The 10,804-nt window shown below is 34.8% G+C and overlaps 1 protein-coding gene across 1 annotated transcript in view; it reads left to right on the top strand.

The window, feature by feature from the left end:
* The first annotated feature begins 839 nt into the window (after positions 1–839).
* Positions 840–10,804, top strand: part of LOC143248933 (neuroglobin-like) — a 28,868-nt gene continuing 18,903 nt past the window's right edge. Inside the window, exon 1 of the mRNA XM_076497942.1 lies at positions 840–2,788. The gene's annotated coding sequence lies outside the window, so the exon portion shown is untranslated. The remainder of the gene's footprint in view (positions 2,789–10,804) is intronic.

Genomic DNA, 10,804 nt, shown 5'->3' with positions numbered 1-10,804 from the left:
TCTTTGTGAATTTCAGTATTTTTTCTGATCATTATAACTATATATAATCCATATTCTTTTGTGTTTTGTTATTTTTGTTTTTGTATTTTTCAGACTGTCAGATGAAACGTGTTCAATGAAGTGGTGCGCAAAAGAGAAAACTGGCAAAAGAAAACCAAGAAAAAGGCTTTGGATTTAGCGGCCAAGACTGGAAAGCTGGCTAATTTTTTCACTCAACTTACATAACATCAAAACCTATCTCCTCCATCAGAAGTCACTTGTACTGCATCTGACAATATTGAAGTTAAACCAAGCCCCACATCTACAAGTTCCACTTTGTCCACTTCATGGTCAAAACATCATGATGACATTGAGGTGTCACAGGTTGGTTCAACTGGCACAAGTCTCACAACTGATCTCACCTTGCCTGTAAATTTTCTTGATATTTCTTTTGTTAGTGTAGATGCAAGTTGCTATACAAGATAGTCTAAAGTTCAAATAATTGCTGAAAATGAAAATCTATCCGACTATGGTAAAATGCTTCAGTCTACAAAAGATAAAGAAACTAAAGCAAAAGATCAGGGTTGTGGCTCGATTTATCTGCTGATGATGTGGCTTATTGGATTGTTTGTAGACCCACTGACTGTCAGCACCACAATGGGCTATTTGGCAAACCTTACCATATTTTCAATAGTTGCAAACCAAGGAGAAAATGTTTGAAAAAGTTTTCTTTGGAGTAAAAGCCAATGGTGAGCAATACAAGAGAGAGTGGTTATTGTATTCGTCATCAACAGGGTCAGTTTACTGCTTTGTTTGTAAACTTTTTGCCTTTAAATTTTCCTCACGTTTTGTTGAAAGAGAGGGGTTCAGTGACTGGCGAAATACTATTGTAATTGATCATTACAAAAGAAGCACTACTCATCGAGACTCTATGCTAACATACTTAACTCGCAGTCAAGGTTTAGGCTTGCGATAAGAGTTGGAAAAACAAATTAAAGAAGAGTGCAATTACTGGAAACATGTTTTGGAGGGTGTAATAGCTGTTATTCGTATGTTAGCTGAACGTGGCCTGGCTTTTCGATGAACAGATGAAAAATTTGGTTTACTGTAGAATGGGATTTTTTTAGGACTGCTTGAGCTCATAAGTCAGTTTGATCCCTTTTTAGTGGAGCATATTTCGAAATATGGAAATTCTGGAAAAGGAAATCCTTCTTGCTTGTCCAAAAGAACTCATTGAACCAATGGCTTCGAAAGTTCACGCGTTCATTGTTGATTAAGTAAATTATTCTGGTTATTTTAGCTTGTCAGTTGACTCGACACCAGATCTATCACACATAGATCAGTTAAGTGTTATACTTCGATACTTAAAAGATGGGCAGCCTCTTGAACGCTTTTTAACCTTTCTGGAACTGAAAAGCCATACCAGTGAGGAAATGACAAACCAGGTATTGCAGTACTTACGTGATGTGTGTAAACTTAATTTTTCAAAATGTAGGGGTCAGTATTACGACAATGCTTCTAACATATGTGGGCGTTATAAGAGTATGCAGCAGAAGATTTTAGAAGAAAATAAGTTTGCCATATGTGTGCTCTGTGCAGCCGATTCACTAAATCTGGTAGGCCCAAGTACTGTTGACTGCTGTCAAGTAGCTGTTAATTTTTTCTCTACAATGCATTTACTCTATACATTTTTTTTTAAGCCTCAACCAGTCGGTGAAAAATTATTAAAGCTTATTGTGTGTTAAAATCCCTCTATGATACCAGACGGAGGGCACATGCTATGGCAACAAAACAACAGCAATTTTGAAGTATTTCTTTAAGATTCTGGAAGCTTTAGAATGTCTAGTTGAAGACAAGTCACAAAAGGGAGACACTAGAAGAGAAGCAGAAAATATTGTAAATAAAGTGCAAGAGCTTGAACTTGTTTTTAATTTTATCATGTGGGATGAGATTTTGCAAAAGTTTCATAAAACAAGTCAAATTTTGCAAAGTGAGGTTGTGAATTTAAAAACATGTGCAAATCTGTATAGGTCATTAGCTGACCAACTACGTACTTTAAGGAATGAATTTGAAATATTTGAAGGCAAAGGAAATACTACCAGATGTTAACTACAAAGCAGCTCAAACTCGCAAACGTATCAGAAAGAAGGCACTCAATGACGGAGGTGCACAAGAAATAGATCTGGTATTATTTAGTACTGATCAAACAAGTAGAAGATAGAACATTGTTCTGTCGAAACATATAGTTTGTTCAATAATCAACCAAATTCTTACTTATGTCTATAAATTGTAGTTTACCTAACAATTGTTATGTTAGCATTATGTGCTTTCTTACTCAAATATTTTTACTATTTTGCAATGACGATCTCTTCATGTAAAATGTCATTGGTATTATAAAAAGAATACCAAGAAAGAGAGAGTGGTTGAGCACGACGGTTGGTTTCCATAATTTCATAGTATTGTTCTGTGACGCCTGTAAAGATACACTAAGCTTGACCAATGTTTACTTATATCCCAACTCGTTGACCAATCCCTATAGATTTTCGTTAGATGGCGCTACATAAATTGCCAGGTGATGAGCTGAGGAAGCTGCATTGATCTATAATCATGAACGTTTAGTGAAACAGAAAAGTCTCTTAGAGCTAATACACCACATTTAAGATATATATCTAGATAAATAAGTTTTTGTTTGGATTTATTTCAAAATAAACCAAATCGATCATAATATTATAATTACAGCTAGTGTGATTGAACCATCTATAACAAAATAAAGAAACAGAGTTTGGATGATAGAGTGACTTATATCAAGGTGAGTTATGTTTATTGAAGATCTTTGTGTAACATTATCGTAGTTGATTTGCCTCTAAATAACTTGTAAAAATATTACCTTTGTTGATCAAGTTTTTTTAAATATTTTGTTTCAGTCCGCTGATGAACGTTTTGTTGTATATTGTATGTGTAACGTAGCAAAAACTCATATTATTGAATGACTATTTACATTAATAATAGATCATGCTTGTAACAACTGAATGTTTTGCTAATGGTATGAGAAATGAACACTCAGAATAACCGAAATTTGCATCTTTGAGGAGCATCTGCCTCTGGAGTAAACAACTACGAGAAAGTTCCCATTAGATTTATTTTGCATTTTCTGTTCTTCAGAAAGTTTGAAAGCCAGAGAATAATTCCGCTCGGCAGTTCAGTTTCTAACATACGGAAGCTTTAACAGTCGTGCCACGCAGTGTTGAATGCTTTCTCGATGTCGAGAAACCAAATGACAGTACATTTTTTCTAATCAAAACTATCTGTGATTGTTTCTGTTATCTAGCTAATTGGTCAGTTGTCTCTCTAAATTTTCCAAACCTATTTTGGATTTCTGGTAATTTTGAAATGATCTATTAATTATTTTACCTTCACAGCTGAGTGGGTGGTAGCTGTTTGTTTTATTCGCTGGCTTTCCTTCTTTTGAGGAACATTAGTACAATCGCTTGCCTTTAAGAAACTTTAGGAATATAGCCTGGATGCCATCTTATCCTGGTGATTTGGTAGCTTGTTTAACTTCTATTTTTAATATAGCTTGTGTCAACTGATCTCTTAGGGGGTTCATGTTTACATCATAATTTCTTTGTTCATTGTCTTTGTTAGCAAGAAATTGTGATGTGTACATAATTTTGTTTTGTGTCACGTGTATGATAACTTCATTAAAGACGTATATGTTCATATTTGGTTCATGACGTGTCTTGAAGGTGTTGTTAAAATGTCTCCGTTTTCTCAGAGTCTGTATGTGTTATAGCAGTGGTTTTAAAATATTTTTAGTCTGAGACTCCCTTGATGTGAATAAAAAGGTTTGAGCCCCCAACCTATAACATTAGCACGATAATTAAAACAATGACAGTATTGCAGTAAAAATTGTGCATTTAGAATTAAAATTAATTCAGAATTTTTTTTGCTTTTGGCCCATCTTTGGGCGGCTCCTACTTTAGGAAACACTGTGCTGTATATAGTATTATTTGTTTCTAGATGTGACTTGTTGGGTTTACAGTATTTGTGAATCACTTTAAATGTAACACGAACTGTTTGTGGTTTTTTATTCAGTTGGAAACAAAATTGATCCCTTTTACTTTGTTTTAGTTTTGGTACTTCTTTTCGTATTAGCCCTCGCATAGCCAGGTGGTTAAGGCCCGAGAATCACGGGATCGAATCCCCGTCACACCAAACATACTTACCCTTTCAGCCGTGAGGGCGTTATAATGTAATGGTCAATACCAATATTTGTTGGTAAAATAGTAGCCCAATAATTGGCGGTAGGTGGTGATGACTAGCTGCCCTCCCTCTAGTCTTACACTGCTAAATTAGGGATGGCTAGCGCAAATAGCCCTCGTGTAGCTTTGCGCGAAATTCAAAACAAACCACTATGTTTTCGTATTTTGTATCTTAATGTATCTATTTGTGCTTTAAGTGTGGGAATTCTATTTTGCACGTATTGTCTGTGAAACATTCGTCTCTTTTCTTATCACTGTTATTAGTTATGTGTGTGGTTGCCGTATTTGTGTAGTTCTTGATTATGTGTGTTTTATTACTCTGATGAGGCTCTCAGTTTTTGTAGGGCACTATACATCAATATCGGATGCATTTGTGGTGTAAATGGGTATTTCTTTTGGGAATTGTCTTTTTTTTTTTTATCAAGGATTGATTTATATTCATTCTAGTGAGCTTTCCCATAATTTATTTTTTCTGTTCGTATTGATTTGTTCAAATGGGGGTGGTTACCACACATATCGTGGCCAACAAGGAAGTTAACGAATTTCTGACACATGTTGAATAAGCACAAACACTGACATAGTATGTCAATGGTGCCGTTTGTATAAGACATCCGCATCAGGGTGGCATCATTCAATCAGACATTATCATATTCCCAGCAAATGTCTTCTGTTAGAATTAGTTAGATCACATCTAAATAGTCTGTGTTCATTGTTAACTTCTCCTATGAAATTGTATACTGACTAAACAATTGAAATTTAAAATTAGTATCTAAGAACGCGTAAAGTGCACCGACATACAGGGCAACTGCTCGATGAGCCAATCCGCCCCTGGACTCCCAGTTCGGAAAGCGACAACAGAGAGTCAGGTCAAAGAAGGGTACACTCACTAGCTAGGTATTGTTTCTCTTAGCTAAGTAAATAATGTTACTGCTTTACGTTAGTAGCATTTGTGAACATCGTGTGCTGGTAGCAAGTTTTCTAAAAGACACAAATCTACTTCATGTGACATCTAGAGTTTGAAAGCTTTGTGCTGTTGAATTTCACACATCACTACACGCGGACTATATGTGCTAGCTATCCCTAACTTTTAAAGATAGAGTGTGAGGAAGGTGACTAGTTGATATAATTCACTGCTAATTCTACTCTCTTCAAACCAAGTAGTGATATTTGATCGTCACCAACAAAACGCGCACACGCCAGAAGTGCGGAGAGCAATTGTTACTTTTATGATTTTGACGGCAACAGGATATGAATCTCAGATCTAAAGTCCGGCAAGCTTATCATCCGGCTGCGCTCGGTTTCTTCTAGAATATAAATGTAACAACTGTTGTCTGTGTTGACAAATATACTGTAAGAACAACAGACTGTTTAAACTTATAAGCATTTGTTCTCTATCCACAATAACCACAAAAAATTTATTACAAAACTAGCAAATAGACTATTTCATCATGACGTGTGTCTTTCGTTGACAAAGCTGGTGGGACGGCGAGCGTATGCATCGTTCACCATCTAGCTCTACTAAACATAGAGGATTATCTACGAGCGACATTAAACATCAGTTGCATTTGGCTTTGGTTTCAGATAGCAGGAATTAAAATGGCTGACAAACTTTAACCATTCGTTTGACTACTTTCAACTTTATCTTCGTGGCGTCCATCTGAGTTTTTCAACTAAAATTAATTGAAATTGATTCAGCTAATTTTTCACAACAGCCTTTGACGTCATGGAGACAGAAAGTTGACAATCCGCTATAAGTATGTATTATTTCATACCAACACACAGACATATATACATAAAAAAATAAAGAAGTAAAATTATAATTTGGCTTCCACACTAGATGTGAATGCATGCCTGCAAATCTATATCATTAGTTACATACATGTTTGATTTGTCTGTTGTAAAGATACAAGAATATTTCTGTCTATTATATGCCTGTACTATATAATTTAGTTAATTTCTGTTTAGGTGTTTTGTTGAAGTTTGGTTACTATTCCCAACTATGATACTGTTACCAGCTGGTGACCAGTGAATGTGTTTGAGACAAATACGAAGAGTCAGAGCTGTTCAAATGGTGGAAACGAAACATTCCTAGATGTTTAAAATTCCCAGTTATTTGTCCATGCACCCAATATAAATTTAAGACAAGCGTTTATCAGTAATAAAGCCAGTAACTAGTAGACTCAAATAATCTACTGGAAGGTAAAGAAGACTTGTTTTGAGTCCTCACTTCGATTACACTTTTGTAAAGGTTTCTAGAATTAGCATATGATATTAAAAATTTTCAACCTGGACAGAATCTTACGTAGCACGACGACATGCCGGTTATGGGTATGAATGAATATGCGTCAATATTGGCCCCACTAACTTACGCGACTATTCGTTATTTTTTAACTTATGAAAGTTAAGGTCTAGTTTCGTATAAGAAATATTGTGTTGCTCTCCCTAAAACAAGAAACGATCGAAACCATAGAGTGACCGGTGAAAAATTCTGATCTAAATCTCCTGAAAGTCGTGTGCGTCAATGCCTTTAACCCAGTCACGTAAAAGAACGAAGACACAGTTCTTCATGATATCTTTCACTCTCAGGTTAGAGCTGTAGAGAAGTTTATTTTTTAGCCGCAGCTGAGCGGCTCAGAGAACGGCTCTGAGCTTTTGTTTTTCAAGTATAAACTTTCAGCTCGTCGCTCCGTTATTTCTTTGTCGATTTGAGATCTAATTACAGTTTTAGACAGAGGGGATTAAACCTTTCGATTGTTTTATTTGACCGCACCCAATGTCTCATAGATTAATTAATTTTAATCCTGCCTAAAATAATTTCGATATAAGTGAAGGTTGATAGAGATCCTGGTGAGCAATAAAAATGAATTATGTACACAAGTGCCACACACTTGATATTGCTGAAGCTCAAGGATATAGCTAATAAAAAGGGAAACAAAAATCTCATAGATTAATTTACTTTAATCCTGCTGAACAAAAATTCAAGTGCCGCTGCTATTGAGAATTTTCTCTTGTTTTTTTTTATTCAATCAGACTTTCACTATAAAATGGAAGGCACTCACGTTTCGCTTGCATAAAGAGGTACCTACGTGTTCTTTGTTGTCTTGTATCTTAAATGTTAGTGTTATTGTCCTTCCATATTTCTCTCCATCTTCTGGGTGTCATTTTTTTCTTTGTGTTTTTATCTATGTATTTTCAAAACTTTCTGTAGAACGTATAAGTGTATAAAAACTTCACCAATTCTGAAATGAACTGTATGATTCCAAAAGTATTTGGTGTATTATAAAATTCTAAATCCAATTTTGTAACACGTCACCTATAAGTGAGATATGTTGTGCACTAATTTCCAAGCAGCTTCTTTTCAACGACTCTTTTAAACTTTCCTACCAGAAACTTGTGGGTAAAGGTATTTCCTGTAAACATTTTTGTGTTTCAGACATGGTTGAAATAACAAATTATGAGAAGCTTCTGTTTCTTTTTGACAACAAAAAGTCTGTCTACGCTACTTTTTTCTTTCCTTTTGATAACTGATATATGCAACCATTACGATACTTCAATTTTTTTTTTTGATGAGAGTAAAACAAACTAATGACATCATTTAAAAACTGGAAACTGGTGTCAACACTTTATTTGTTTGTAGATCAGCACAAAGCTACTCATTGAGCAATCCAACACTTTGTTATATATAAGTCTTTTTAGAGTTAATATAGTGTTACAACATTTCAACTGTTTATCAAATAAAAGCAACCTAATGATATTGCTCACCAGTGACACAGCGGTAAGTCTGCATACTTACCCATTGAGTAGCTTTTTGCTTAATTCAAAACAACAACAAACAACAACTAACGATATCGCTTCACAACTGACACGATATTATCACTTTGATGTGTGTGTGTGTGTGTGATTTTAAAGTTAGTTAGGTAATTAGTTCTGCCAGAATAATTCCTAAACATTTTCACTAAGCTTTACAACCAGTAATAATGTTAGTGGTGTTTTGGACACTTATGTTAAGAACACCTGAATAGATTGGGCTTGCTTAGTGAATTAATGAACATCGAAGCAGAATTATCACATGGAAAGCTTCATGTACTTTACCAATCAAATTCTGCCAATGTAGTTAATGCCATTCACGAAATTTAATATTATATGTTAAATCTCTCTAACACTATAAATAACTAAAATGCGTATTGAGTTAATGTAATTCGATACCGTAAGTTAGATAAACGTTTGTAAACTTACGTCTTAATTAGTAAGTGGCAAGTTCCAGTTAGATGTTCACCAAATAATAACATAATCTGTGTGTAGATGGCCTTCTTGTTTCTGAACAAATTATAATTGTTTTAATTAATTCTTTAGCCCACTTAAGGTGGTCCATGCTAAAGTGAGAGCTGAAGAACAAACCATTGGTAGCTAGTTTTTAAAGCGGAAAGCTAATTTAAGAATATGTAGCAAAAAAGTTGAGTAAACTTAAAGAAAGCAAATATACTGCTAAATCTATACGGTGTGGTCAATGTTTAAACTAGTGTTGAGTGTGTAACGTTAGGAAAACGAAACGTATTTATATAAGCGACTGTGTTAACTGTATGATATGTGTTGAGTCAAAGACCATAATGTACAAAAAGATTAATTCAGGATAACAACTCTTGGTGCAGTTGAATGAAATTATAGGTGTGAAAAGTGAACAATAGTGAGTCCACGACGCAAAATAACTTCGAAAGACCGCTTGTTATTGTTTATAATTAAGCGCAAACCGACACAATAGACTATTTGTACTCTGCCCATCACAGGTATCGAAACTCGTATTCTAGCGTCTTGAGTCCGCAGACATGCCGCTGTGCCACAGAGGGCTTGAAAGGTAGTATTCTCAGGTTTGTGATAAATTATGTAAGATTTGTATAGGTTTACGTTAGATCAAGTAAAATTAGGATAGGTTTGTGTTAGGCTGTGTAAAGTTAGGATAGCGCTGTGTTAGAATACGTAAGGTTAGGAAAAAGAAATTTATGTATAATTCACAGCTATTAAATTAATTTGTAAAATAATTATTTTATAATATCGTTATTCAAGATTATACGAAAGGTGGCGAAATTATCAATGTTTAATTTATATATAGTTTAGTTAGAAATAATTTGTTGAAAGAAAAACTTTTACTAAAACGTTTATGTATTAGGGATCTTGCTTTATCTGAAATCCTTCAGAATTACAAGGGCCCGACATGAGCAGGTGGTTAAGGCACTCAACTCGTAATCCGAGGATCATGGGTTCGAATCCCCGTCATACCAAACATGCTCGCCCTTTCAGCCGTGGGGGGCATTATAATGTTACGGTCAATTTCACTATTTGTTAGTAAAATAGTAGCCCAAAAGTTGGCGGTGGGTGATGATAACTAGCTTCCTTTCCTCTCGTCTTACACTTCTCAATTAGGGACGGCTAGCACAGATAGCCGTCGTGTAGCTTTGCACAAAATTCAAAAACAAACAATAAAGGTTGAAATGTCTGAAGATTATAATCGAGTTCCAAACAAACCGTAACAATATATAATTTTTTGCAAATGGAAACGAACTTTCCGGCTTTTATATCTGCAGACATTATGATATATCTCATTTATAATACTTTTCCAGATTCTTGTCGTCTTTTCTGATGAAACATTGTTTAAAAGTTTTAGGCTTAGCCATTCGAACGGCTGTGAAAATTCATTAATATATTTATTCCTATCTTTTTCTCCAATTTGATATCAGGTGTTATCGTGTGTTTTCTTATAGTAAAGCCACATTAGGCTATCTGCTGAGTCCACCGAGGGGAATCGAACATTTGATTTTAGCGTTGTAAATTAGAAGACTTACCGCTGAACCAGCAGGTGACTTGACTCTTGTATCAATACGAGTTTAAAAATCAAACTAACGATATCGATGACAAAACCATTATGGAAATGTATTAAAGTAGAACTGCATTATTTCAAATATTTATCATATAAAACAATTCAAGTTAACGATGTTCTTTGCCTGTCTTACTAAGGTATTGTATTACTTTAGTTCGTTAACATCTCATTAAAGTAAATCAGATTAACGTCGTTACTTAAGAACAGGAAACAAAAAGCCTGCTTGTAAGGATTATTTTTACTACCTAATGTTTCGCGGCTCATTATGGTGTTTTAAATGTTAATTATGTCAAATGAAGGAAACTTTGTTACTTCCAAACAAAAGCTTTTGTTGATGTGCTATTGTTGTGATGGTAACAAAAACTGGGTATTGGTTTCCAACAATTGTGCACTGGCTGACAGTCCTAACAATGAATAATAAATTAGATGACTTTTAGAACTCCATTAAAGAGAGCATGCATTAGTTATTTCTCTGTGCTTGTTTCTTAAGAGGTTCATCGGCTCAGTTCAGCAACCTATCAAACAATTAATAATATATTATACCGGTCTCATTAGCGCTATTAAGTAATTACATGTCTGTTTTGGAACAGCTGAGAGAGCTTCTAAAACTCTTTCTCTCTTTGAACCATATTAATAAAAGAAGCGGTAAAAACGTTACTCGTGACAACTGTGATCTGTTTCGTTAATAGTA

Source organism: Tachypleus tridentatus, chromosome 4 (assembly GCF_004210375.1).
Source record: "Tachypleus tridentatus isolate NWPU-2018 chromosome 4, ASM421037v1, whole genome shotgun sequence".
Taxonomy (NCBI): domain Eukaryota; kingdom Metazoa; phylum Arthropoda; class Merostomata; order Xiphosura; family Limulidae; genus Tachypleus; species Tachypleus tridentatus.
The sequence above is the reverse complement of the archived record's forward strand: the minus strand, read 5'-3'. Positions and strand labels throughout refer to the sequence as shown.